Genomic DNA, 14,536 nt, shown 5'->3' on the forward strand with positions numbered 1-14,536 from the left:
CCCATTTGATTGTTCAATGGTTACATCATTGCCCATTTGATTAAGGCTCCTTATTAAGATTGATCCTTTCTTATCTTATTGGAATGATTAGCAGCAAAGGACCCCATTGATGTGATATTAGTGATCTAAAAGCTAAGAAAATCAATAATTTAATGTTCATTCAATTAATCTTGACTATATAAAAATTATTAGTGGCTCTCTTTTTTAGCTGTTTTTTCGTTAATGTTCTAATACTTGAACTAAAGACAAAATTAGAAAAATAGTAAAGAATGTATAAGAGAACTATTTTTTGTCATTGTTTTTAGCTGTTTTGTTGTTTCTTACACACTTGGATTTTTTTTCCTAGATTAATTTTGATGGACCACATGCCATTAATCTTGAATGGAAGAATGGAATTATTCAAGAGGGAAATAGGTGATGACAATGATGAGGGGGGCGTAGGAGGAGGGGAACTTGAAAAAAGAAGTATATATAAGTTTAAGGGAATATTGAGAGACCAAGAAAATGAGAGAAAAGTATTAAAAAGTATAGAATTTAAAAATCCACACATAATTAGCTTTGACATTGGAAGCCAAAAAACAAGCTGGTCGTGTTTTGATGTGACTCAGGACTTAGGAAAAATGAACATAGAAAATGTATATAACAATGTAATAGGTTTAGCGGCTTTCTCTAACTGTGATTTGGGTTGGTATATTGAAATGATAAAAAAAAATTCAATGAGCAAGGGTGGTTGCTCAGTGTTCCACTTCTCTTAGATAAAAGAAATAGAGAATGTTCAATGAATTTTGGAGATATAAAGGCATTTGTACAATTATTGAAGAAAGTACAGTCAATGCGGAATAATCACTTTGCGTTCACGAATGAGCATCTCTCATCCAAAAGAAGTAGACATCTCCGTCCTAGGGATCTTGTGATTCGTAACAAGTGCACTGCAGATTTTGAGAAGACAGACAGTGCGCATATGAAGGCTTCAATTATGCAGATGGAATGCTACTTGCAAGAAGTTGTAGATAAAACACTAGTGAATAATGGTAGTATACAATAGGCTATATGTTAAGATGTAATAGGTGTAACAATTTTTTCTAATAGTGATTTGGGTCCTTATATTAAAATATTAAAATGAAATATAATGTGCAATGGTGGTTCCTTAGCATTTAACTTCTACTTGATAAGAGAAATAAAAAAATGTTTACTGGATTTTGAAGATGTAAATGGCTTTTTAAAATTGTGGAAAAAAGTACCGTCGATGAAGAATAATCTTTCGTATTAATTTTCTTTCAAATAATCCATTAAACATTTTTTTAACAAATTAAAGACATTATGTTAACAAATTACATGCTAATAAAAAATAATTTGAAGAATAAACAACATAATTAAACACAGTGTAGTATACATGAACAACGACGTATACCCCAAGAGGTTTATAATATGTTTACGATGTTTCGTACTTGGGGCATACGTCACTGTTCATGTATATTATATTGTGTTTAATTATAATGTTTACTTTTCAAAATAATTTTTTTGTTTAGCATCTATAAAATTACAAAATTGATAATTGTAATGCATAATTTATCTGCTATATATGCTACTTAAAAAACACTGCTTTGTTTCTTTTCTTAAATACCCTGTCCATTTTCACTTGATTTGTAGATTGTTTCATTTACTTGAAACTATGTATTATCGCAACTTTGAGTGGGTTCAAAATTTTTTTAATTTTAATGTAGAATGATAATTTACTTAGCAAAGAGATTCACCTGGCATTCTCCTAAACTATTTCTTCGACTATTACATGGTAAGTACTTGAATTATTAATATGTTAAATCCATGTGACATTATGTTTATAATCTAATTACTATGTCTATCAGCATGTCAGGAGAAACCAGAGGAGTACTTCCCGTCTTACCATGTCAATCCCTATGATAAAGCCGTACAGGAGTAAGTATACGTCTATGAAAAAATTTCAAAGTTTATCTACTGCCTCACTCTGTTTTCTGCTACTGCGTTTTGAGAACAATGAAAAAGAAAAAGTCAAATTGTTACTTCCAAGCTACTCTCTCCGTCACACACACACACACACACACACACATATAACAACACATCATGTTGTTTTTCTTGTGGCCTTGGGTTTGTTCAATGGTTACATCAATGCCCATTTGATTGTTCAATGGTTACATCAATGCCCATTTGATTAAGGCTCCTTATTAGGATTGATCATTTCTTATCTTATTGGAATGATTAGCAGCCAAGGACCCCATTGATGTGATATTAGTGATCTAAAAGCTAAGAAAATCAATAATTTAATGTTCATTAAATTAATCTTGACTATATAAAAATTATTAGTGGCTCTCTTTTTTAGCTGTTTTTTCGTTAATGTTCTAATACTTAAACTAAGGACAAAATTAGAAAAATACTAAAGAATTTATAAGAGAACTATTTTTTGCCATTGTTTTTAGCTATTTTGTTGTTTCTTACACACTTGGATTTTTTTTTCTAGATTAATTTTGATGGACCACATGCCATTAATCTTGAATGGAAGAATGGAATTATTCAAGAGGGAAAGAGGTGATGACAGTAATGAGGGGGGCGTAGGAGGAGGGGAACTTAAAAAAAGAAGTATATATAAGTTTAAGGGAATATTGAGAGACCAAGAAAATGAGAGAAAAGTATTAAAAAGTATAGAATTTAAAAATCCACACATAGTTAGCTTTGACAATAGAAGCCAAAAAACAGACCGTTCGTGTTTTGATGTGACTTAGGACTTAGGAAAAATGGACATAGAAAATGTATATAACAATGTAATAGGTTTAGCGGCTTTCTCTAACTGTGATTTGGGTCGGTATATTGAAAAGATAAAAAAAAATTCAATGAGCAAGGGTGGTTGCTCAGTGTTCCACTTCTCATAGATAAAAGAAATAGAGAATGTTCAATGAATTTTGGAGATATAAAGGCATTTGTACAATTATTGAAGAAAGTACAGTCGATGCGGAATAATCACTTTGCGTTCACGAATGAGCATCTCTCATCCAAAAGAAGTAGACATCTCCGTCATAGGGATCTTGTGATTCGTAACAAGTACACTGCAGACTTTGAGAAGACAGACAGTGCGCATATGAAGGCTTCAATTATGCAGATGGAATGCTACTTGCAAGAAGCTGTAAGAAGTTGTAGATAAAACACTAGTGAATAATGGTAGTGTACAACAGGCTATATGTTAAGATGTAATAGGTGTAACAACTTTTCTAATAGTGATTTGGATCCTTATATTAAAATATTAAAATAAAATATAATATGCACTGGCTTTTTCCTTAGCATCTAACTTCTACTTGATAAGAGAAATAAAAAAATGTTTACTGAATTTTGAAGATGTAAATGACTTTTTAAAATTGTGGAAGAAAGTACCGTCGATGAAGAATAATATTTGATATTAATTTTCTCTCAAATAATCCAGAAATTGAAGACATTATGTTAACAAATTACATGCTAATAAAAAACAATTTGAAGAATAAACAACATAATTAAACACAGTGTAGTATACATGAACAACGACGTATACCCCAAGAGGTTTATAATATGTTTACGATGTTTCGTACTTGGGGCATACGTCACTGTTCATGTATATTATACTGTGTTTAATTATAATGTTTACTTTTCAAAATAATTTTTTTGTTTAGCATCTATAAAATTACAAAATTGATAATTGTAATGCATAATTTATCTGCTATATATGCTACTTAAAAAACACTGCTTTGTTTCTTTTCTTAAATACCCTGTCCATTTTCACTTGATTTGTAGATTGTTTCATTTACTTGAAACTATGTATTATCGCAACTTTGAGTGGGTTCAAAATTTTTTTAATTTTAATGTAGAATGATAATTTACTTAGCAAAGAGATTCACCTGGCATTCTCCTAAACTATTTCTTCGACTATTACATGGTAAGTACTTGAATTATTAATATGTTAAATCCATGTGACATTATGTTTATAATCTAATTACTATGTCTATCAGCATCTCAGGAGAAACCAGAGGAGTACTTCCCGTCTTACAATGTCAATCCCTATGATAAAGCCGTACAGGAGTAAGTATACGTCTATGAAAAAATTTCAAAGTTTATCTACTGCCTCACTGTGTTTTCTGCTACTGCGTTTTGAGGACAATGAAAAAAAAAAGTCAAATTGTTACTTCCAAGCTACTCTCTCCGTCACACACACACACACACACACACACACATATAACAACACATCATGTTGTTTTTCTTGTGGCCTTGGGTTTGTTCAATGGTTATATCAATGCCCATTTGATTGTTCAATGGTTACATCAATGCCCATTTGATTAAGGCTCCTTATTAGGATTGATAATTTCTTATCTTATTGGAATGATTAGCAGCAAAGGACCCCATTGATGTGATATTAGTGATCTAAAAGCTAAGAAAATCAATAATTTAATGTTCATTCAATTAATCTTGACTATATAAAAATTATTAGTGGCTCTCTTTTTTAGCTGTTTTTTCGTTAATGTTCTAATACTTGAACTAAAGACAAAATTAGAAAAATAGTAAAGAATGTATAAGAGAACTATTTTTTGTCATTGTTTTTAGCTGTTTTGTTGTTTCTTACACACTTGGATTTTTTTTCCTAGATTAATTTTGATGGACCACATGCCATTAATCTTGAATGGAAGAATGGAATTATTCAAGAGGGAAATAGGTGATGACAATGATGAGGGGGGCGTAGGAGGAGGGGAACTTGAAAAAAGAAGTATATATAAGTTTAAGGGAATATTGAGAGACCAAGAAAATGAGAGAAAAGTATTAAAAAGTATAGAATTTAAAAATCCACACATAATTAGCTTTGACATTGGAAGCCAAAAAACAAGCTGGTCGTGTTTTGATGTGACTCAGGACTTAGGAAAAATGAACATAGAAAATGTATATAACAATGTAATAGGTTTAGCGGCTTTCTCTAACTGTGATAATTGAAGCCTTCATATGCGCACTGTGTTCACGAATGAGCATCTCTCATCCAAAAGAAGTAGACATCTCCGTCCTAGGGATCTTGTGATTCGTAACAAGTGCACTGCAGATTTTGAGAAGACAGACAGTGCGCATATGAAGGCTTCAATTATGCAGATGGAATGCTACTTGCAAGAAGTTGTAGATAAAACACTAGTGAATAATGGTAGTATACAATAGGCTATATGTTAAGATGTAATAGGTGTAACAATTTTTTCTAATAGTGATTTGGGTCCTTATATTAAAATATTAAAATGAAATATAATGTGCAATGGTGGTTCCTTAGCATTTAACTTCTACTTGATAAGAGAAATAAAAAAATGTTTACTGGATTTTGAAGATGTAAATGGCTTTTTAAAATTGTGGAAAAAAGTACCGTCGATGAAGAATAATCTTTCGTATTAATTTTCTTTCAAATAATCCATTAAACATTTTTTTAACAAATTAAAGACATTATGTTAACAAATTACATGCTAATAAAAAATAATTTGAAGAATAAACAACATAATTAAACACAGTGTAGTATACATGAACAACGACGTATACCCCAAGAGGTTTATAATATGTTTACGATGTTTCGTACTTGGGGCATACGTCCCTGTTCATGTATATTATATTGTGTTTAATTATAATGTTTACTTTTCAAAATAATTTTTTTGTTTAGCATCTATAAAATTACAAAATTGATAATTGTAATGCATAATTTATCTGCTATATATGCTACTTAAAAAACACTGCTTTGTTTCTTTTCTTAAATACCCTGTCCATTTTCACTTGATTTGTAGATTGTTTCATTTACTTGAAACTATGTATTATCGCAACTTTGAGTGGGTTCAAAATTTTTTTAATTTTAATGTAGAATGATAATTTACTTAGCAAAGAGATTCACCTGGCATTCTCCTAAACTATTTCTTCGACTATTACATGGTAAGTACTTGAATTATTAATATGTTAAATCCATGTGACATTATGTTTATAATCTAATTACTATGTCTATCAGCATGTCAGGAGAAACCAGAGGAGTACTTCCCGTCTTACCATGTCAATCCCTATGATAAAGCCGTACAGGAGTAAGTATACGTCTATGAAAAAATTTCAAAGTTTATCTACTGCCTCACTCTGTTTTCTGCTACTGCGTTTTGAGAACAATGAAAAAGAAAAAGTCAAATTGTTACTTCCAAGCTACTCTCTCCGTCACACACACACACACACACACACACATATAACAACACATCATGTTGTTTTTCTTGTGGCCTTGGGTTTGTTCAATGGTTATATCAATGCCCATTTGATTGTTCAATGGTTACATCAATGCCCATTTGATTAAGGCTCCTTATTAGGATTGATAATTTCTTATCTTATTGGAATGATTAGCAGCTAAGGACCCCATTGATGTGATATTAGTGATCTAAAAGCTAAGAAAATCAATAATTTAATGTTCATTAAATTAATCTTGACTATATAAAAATTATTAGTGGCTCTCTTTTTTAGCTGTTTTTCCGTTAATGTTCTAATACTTAAACTAAGGACAAAATTAGAAAAATACTAAAGAATTTATAAGAGAACTATTTTTTGCCATTGTTTTTAGCTATTTTGTTGTTTCTTACACACTTGGATTTTTTTTTCTAGATTAATTTTGATGGACCACATGCCATTAATCTTGAATGGAAGAATGGAATTATTCAAGAGGGAAAGAGGTGATGACAGTAATGAGGGGGGCGTAGGAGGAGGGGAACTTAAAAAAAGAAGTATATATAAGTTTAAGGGAATATTGAGAGACCAAGAAAATGAGAGAAAAGTATTAAAAAGTATAGAATTTAAAAATCCACACATAGTTAGCTTTGACAATGGAAGCCAAAAAACAGACCGTTCGTGTTTTGATGTGACTTAGGACTTAGGAAAAATGGACATAGAAAATGTATATAACAATGTAATAGGTTTAGCGGCTTTCTCTAACTGTGATTTGGGTTGGTATATTGAAAAGATAAAAAAAAATTCAATGAGCAAGGGTGGTTGCTCAGTGTTCCACTTCTCATAGATAAAAGAAATAGAGAATGTTCAATGAATTTTGGAGATATAAAGGCATTTGTACAATTATTGAAGAAAGTACAGTCGATGCGGAATAATCACTTTGCGTTCACGAATGAGCATCTCTCATCCAAAAGAAGTAGACATCTCCGTCATAGGGATCTTGTGATTCGTAACAAGTACACTGCAGACTTTGAGAAGACAGACAGTGCGCATATGAAGGCTTCAATTATGCAGATGGAATGCTACTTGCAAGAAGCTGTAAGAAGTTGTAGATAAAACACTAGTGAATAATGGTAGTGTACAACAGGCTATATGTTAAGATGTAATAGGTGTAACAACTTTTCTAATAGTGATTTGGATCCTTATATTAAAATATTAAAATAAAATATAATATGCACTGGCTTTTTCCTTAGCATCTAACTTCTACTTGATAAGAGAAATAAAAAAATGTTTACTGGATTTTGAAGATGTAAATGACTTTTTAAAATTGTGGAAGAAAGTACCGTCGATGAAGAATAATATTTGATATTAATTTTCTCTCAAATAATCCAGAAATTGAAGACATTATGTTAACAAATTACATGCTAATAAAAAACAATTTGAAGAATAAACAACATAATTAAACACAGTGTAGTATACATGAACAACGACGTATACCCCAAGAGGTTTATAATATGTTTACGATGTTTCGTACTTGGGGCATACGTCACTGTTCATATATATTATACTGTGTTTAATTATAATGTTTACTTTTCAAAATAATTTTTTTGTTTAGCATCTATAAAATTACAAAATTGATAATTGTAATGCATAATTTATCTGCTATATATGCTACTTAAAAAACACTACTTTGTTTCTTTTCTTAAATACCCTGTCCATTTTCACTTGATTTGTAGATTGTTTCATTTACTTGAAACTATGTATTATCGCAACTTTGAGTGGGTTCAAAATTTTTTTAATTTTAATGTAGAATGATAATTTACTTAGCAAAGAGATTCACCTGGCATTCTCCTAAACTATTTCTTCGACTATTACATGGTAAGTACTTGAATTATTAATATGTTAAATCCATGTGACATTATGTTTATAATCTAATTACTATGTCTATCAGCATCTCAGGAGAAACCAGAGGAGTACTTCCCGTCTTACAATGTCAATCCCTATGATAAAGCCGTACAGGAGTAAGTATACGTCTATGAAAAAATTTCAAAGTTTATCTACTGCCTCACTGTGTTTTCTGCTACTGCGTTTTGAGGACAATGAAAAAGAAAAAGTCAAATTGTTACTTCCAAGCTACTCTCTCCGTCACACACACACACACACACATATAACAACACATCATGTTGTTTTTCTTGTGGCCTTGGGTTTGTTCAATGGTTACATCAATGCCCATTTGATTGTTCAATGGTTACATCAATGCCCATTTGATTGTTCAATGGTTACATCAATGTCCATTTGATTGTTCAATGGTTACATTAATGCCCATTTGATTAAGGCTCCTTATTAAGATTGATCATTTCTTATCTTATTGGAATGATTAGCAGCCAATGACCCCATTGATGTGATATTAGTGATCTAAAAGCTAAGAAAATCAATAATTTAATGTTCATTAAATTAATCTTGACTATATAAAAATTATTAGTGGCTCTCTTTTTTAGCTGTTTTTTCGTTAATGTTCTAATACTTGAACTAAGGACAAAATTAGAAAAATACTAAAGAATTTATAAGAGAACTATTTTTTGCCATTGTTTTTAGCTATTTTGTTGTTTCTTACACACTTGGATTTTTTTTTCTAGATTAATTTTAATGGACCACATGCCATTAATCTTGAATGGAAGAATGGAATTATTCAAGAGGGAAAGAGGTGATGACAGTAATGAGGGGGGCGTAGGAGGAGGGGAACTTAAAAAAAGAAGTATATATAAGTTTAAGGGAATATTGAGAGACCAAGAAAATGAGAGAAAAGTATTAAAAAGTATAGAATTTAAAAATCCACACATAGTTAGCTTTGACAATGGAAGCCAAAAAACAGACTGTTCGTGTTTTGATGTGACTCAGGACTTAGGAAAAATGGACATAGAAAATGTATATAACAATGTAATAGGTTTAGCGGCTTTGTCTAACTGTGATTTGGGTTGGTATATTGAAAAGATAAAAAAAAATTCAATGAGCAAGGGTGGTTGCTCAGTGTTCCACTTCTCCTAGATAAAAGAAATAGAGAATGTTCAATGAATTTTGGAGATATAAAGGCATTTGTACAATTATTGAAGAAAGTACAGTCGATGCGGAATAATCACTTTGCGTTCACGAATGAGCATCTCTCATCCAAAAGAAGTAGACATCTCCGTCATATGGATCTTGTGATTTGTAACAAGTGCACTGCAGACTTTGAGAAGACAGACAGTACGCATATGAAGGCTTCAATTATGCAGATGGAATGCTACTTGCAAGAAGCTGTAAAAAGTTGTAGATAAAACACTAGTGAATAATGGTAGTGTACAACAGGCTATATGTTAAGATGTAATATGTGTAACAACTTTTCTAATAGTGATTTGGGTCCTTATATTAAAATATTAAAATAAAATATAATATGCACTGGCTTTTTCTTTAGCATCTAACTTCTACTTGATAAGAGAAATAAAAAAATGTTTACTGGATTTTGAAGATGTAAATGACTTTTTAAAATTGTGGAAGAAAGTACCGTCGATTAGAATAATATTTCATATTAATTTTCTCTCAAATAATCCAGAAATTGAAGACATTATGTTAACAAATTACATGCTAAAAAAAAAAATTTGAAGAATAAACAACATAATTAAACACAGTGTAGTATACATGAACGACGTATACCCCAAGAGGTTTATAATATGTTTACGATGTTTCGTACTTGGGGCATACGTCACTGTTCATGTATATTATACTGTGTTTAATTATAATGTTTACTTTTCAAAATAATTTTTTTGTTTAGCATTTATAAAATTACAAAATTGATAATTGTAATGCATAATTTATCTGCTATATATGCTACTTAAAAACACTGCTTTGTTTCTTTTCTTAAATACCCTGTCCATTTTCACTTGATTTGTAGATTGTTTCATTTATTTGAAACTATGTATTATCGAAACTTTGAGTGGGTTCAAAATTTTTTTAATTTTAATGTAGAATGATAATTTACTTAGCAAAAGAGATTCACCTGACATTCTCCTAAACTATTTCTTCGACTATTACATGGTAAGTTCTTGAATTATTAATATGTTAAATCCATGTGACATTATGTTTATAATCTAATCACTATGTCTATCAGCATGTCAGGAGAAACCAGAGGAGTACTTCCCGTCTTACCATGTCAATCCCTATGATAAAGCCGTACAGGAGTAAGTAAACGTCTATGAAAAAATTTCAAAGTTTATCTACTGCCTCACTCTGTTTTCTGCTACTGCGCTTTGAGGACAATGAAAAAGAAAAAGTCAAATTGTTACTTCCAAGCTACTCTCTCCGTCACACACACACACACACACACACACATATAACAACACATCATGTTGTTTTTCTTGTGGCCTTGGGTTTGTTCAATGGTTACATCAATGCCCATTTGATTGTTCAATGGTTACATCAATGCCCATTTGATTAAGGCTCCTTATTAGGATTGATCATTTCTTATCTTATTGGAATGATTAGCAGCCAAGGACCCCATTGATGTGATATTAGTGATCTAAAAGCTAAGAAAATCAATAATTTAATGTTCATTAAATTAATCTTGACTATATAAAAATTATTAGTGGCTCTCTTTTTTAGCTGTTTTTTCGTTAATGTTCTAATACTTGAACTAAGGACAAAATTAGAAAAATACTAAAGAATTTATAAAAGAACTATTTTTTGCCATTGTTTTTAGCTATTTTGTTGTTTCTTACACACTTGGATTTTTTTTTCTAGATTAATTTTAATGGACCACATGCCATTAATCTTGAATGGAAGAATGGAATTATTCAAGAGGGAAAGAGGTGATGACAGTAATGAGGGAGGCGTAGGAGGAGGGGAACTTAAAAAAAGAAGTATATATAAGTTTAAGGGAATATTGAGAGACCAAGAAAATGAGAGAAAAGTATTAAAAAGTATAGAATTTAAAAATCCACACATAGTTAGCTTTGACAATGGAAGCCAAAAAACAGACTGTTCGTGTTTTGATGTGACTCAGGACTTAGGAAAAATGGACATAGAAAATGTATATAACAATGTAATAGGTTTAGCGGCTTTGTCTAACTGTGATTTGGGTTGGTATATTGAAAAGATAAAAAAAAATTCAATGAGCAAGGGTGGTTGCTCAGTGTTCCACTTCTCCTAGATAAAAGAAATAGAGAATGTTCAATGAATTTTGGAGATATAAAGGCATTTGTACAATTATTGAAGAAAGTACAGTCGATGCGGAATAATCATTTTGCGTTCACGAATGAGCATCTCTCATCCAAAAGAAGTAGACATCTCCGTCATAGGGATCTTGTGATTCGTAACAAGTGCACTGCAGACTTTGAGAAGACAGACAGTGCGCATATGAAGGCTTCAATTATGCAGATGGAATGCTACTTGCAAGAAGCTGTAAGAAGTTGTAGATAAAACACTAGTGAATAATGGTAGTGTACAACAGGCTATATGTTAAGATGTAATATGTGTAACAACTTTTCTAATAGTAATTTGGGTCATTATATTAAAATATTAAAATAAAATATAATATGCACTGGCGGTTCCTTAGCATCTAACTTCTACTTGATAAGAGAAATAAAAAAAGTTTACTGGATTTTGAAGATGTAAATGACTTTTTAAAATTGTGGAAGAAAGTACCGTCGATGAAGAATAATATTTCATATTAATTTTCTCTCAAATAATCCAGAAATTGAAGACATTATGTTAACAAATTACATGCTAATAAAAAACAATTTGAAGAATAAACAACATAATTAAACACAGTGTAGTATACATGAACGACGTATACCCCAAGAGGTTTATAATATGTTTATTGTTGTGCAAATTTTAATGTACTCGCAAGCGCACGAATCTATTGTAGTGTAGATCAATGGTGACGAGTGTCGATCCCACGAGGAGGTGGATTTTAATTATATATAGAATTAATTTTGTAAATGGGTGGTTGGAATTATGGTGGAAATGATTTGAAATATGCTACAACTTAAATTAAAATGGCGAGAATAAATTCTAAAATTGGTATTGAAATGGCGAGAAGAAATTGAAGAGAATTCTATTGAAATGACGTACTTGGGTATCTGGATCCGTATCAACATGCATCATGGGCTAAATAATCCGTATTAATGCCAATTAAATCATGAGGGGGGAATCCACACCTCATGAACCACGCTCTAATCAATATGGTGCTAAGGGCTTATCGTGCCAAATAATAATAACCTTATACTAGAGAGCCGGTGTAACCAAGGCGGTATCTAGACAAGACTATTATTATTTGTCGACGAGAAGTCAAAACATCCACAAAAATTAGAGGGGAAGAGAAAATAAATTTACCAAATTAAGCCCATGACACATGTTGAGACTTCACCTTCAACCCAAGCTTGAAAGAAAATTAGCCACTCATAGTTGAACTAGGGGCAAAATGGGAATTTATTAAAATACGAAGAAAATACAAGATGGAGAGGGAATTACAGAAAATGGATCCCAAAAATGGATTCAGAGATATCAAATTAGGGGGGGAGGCCCCCTTTTTATAGATACATGGAGTAAATCATGGCAATCGGATTAAAAACAGTTTGGACGCTCAGGATTGCGCCACGTCATCAGTCAACAGTCCACGGTTTGACCCGTCTTTGAACAGTAACGCGGTTTGACCCGGATGAACAGTAACGCGGTTTGGTTGAAAATAATCCTGTGTGATGCATGCACCGTATGCGAGATTTTTCGTCCACTGATATGCGTACAAGTGAACAGTGTCATTTTTCCTTTTATGCTCCTCCTAAGGTTTTCGACCGTCCTGAGTTCAAAAGTGATGTCCGTTTTGCCATCTGATTTCTCGTTTATTGTGAAATGACTATGATGCCCCTAAAATACATAAAATACTTCATTAAAATAAAACACATGTAATTAAATAACAAGAAGGTTAAATACATAAAAGTAAGGGTTGTTAGTAAGACTTGAAATGTAAAATGACGGTTTTCTCCTTTATAAATATGCATTTTCTAACATTCAACATTTACGATGTTTCGTACTTGGGGCATACGTCACTGTTCATGTATATTATACTGTGTTTAATTATAATGTTTACTTTTCAAAATAATTTTTTTGTTTAGCATTTATAAAATTACAAAATTGATAATTGTAATGCATAATTTATCTGCTATATCTGCTCTCTATGCTATTTAAAAACACTGCTTTGTTTCTTTTCTTAAATACCTTGTCCATTTTCACTTGATTTGTAGATTGTTTCATTTACTTGAAACTATGTATTATCGCAACTTTGAGTGGGTTCAAAATTTTTTTAATTTTAATGTAGAATGATAATTTACTTAGCAAAGAGATTCACCTGGCATTCTCCTAAACTATTTCTTCGACTATTACATGGTAAGTACTTGAATTATCAATATGTTAAATCCATGTGACATTATGTTTATAATCTAATCACTATGTCTATCAGCATGTCAGGAGAAACCAGAGGAGTACTTCCCCTCTTGCCATGTCAATCCCTATGATAAAGCCGTACAGGAGTAAGTATACGTCTATGAAAAAATTTCAAAGTTTATCTACTGCCTCACTCTGTTTTCTGCTACTGCGTTTTGAGGACAATGAAAAAAAAAAGTCAAATTGTTACTTCCAAGCTACTCTCTCCGTCACACACACACAAACACACACACACATATAACAACACATCATGTTGTTTTTCTTGTGGCCTTGGGTTTGTTCAATGGTTACATCAATGCCCATTTGATTGTTCAATGGTTACATTAATGCCCATTTGATTAAGGCTCCTTATTAAGATTGATCATTTCTTATCTTATTGGAATGATTAGCAGCCAAGGACCCCATTGATGTGATATTAGTGATCTAAAAGCGAAGAAAATCAATAATTTAATGTTCATTAAATTAATCTTGACTATATAAAAATTATTAGTGGCTCTCTTTTTTAGCTGTTTTTTCGTTAATGTTCTAATTCTTGAACTAAGGACAAAATTAGAAAAATACTAAAGAATTTATAAGAGAACTATTTTTTGCCATTGTTTTTAACTATTTTGTTGTTTCTTACACACTTGGATTTTTTTTTCTAGATTAATTTTGATGGACCACATGCCATTAATCTTGAATGGAAGAATGGAATTATTCAAGAGGGAAAGAGGTGATGACAGTAATGAGGGGGGCGTAGGAGGAGGGGAACTTAAAAAAAGAAGTATATATAAGTTTAAGGAAATATTGAGAGACCAAGAAAATGAGAGAAAAGTATTAAAAAGTATAGAATTTAAAAATCCGCACATAGTTAGCTTTGACA

The sequence above is a fragment of the Citrus sinensis genome, chromosome 7 (genome assembly GCF_022201045.2).
Source record: "Citrus sinensis cultivar Valencia sweet orange chromosome 7, DVS_A1.0, whole genome shotgun sequence".
Classification (NCBI taxonomy): domain Eukaryota; kingdom Viridiplantae; phylum Streptophyta; class Magnoliopsida; order Sapindales; family Rutaceae; genus Citrus; species Citrus sinensis.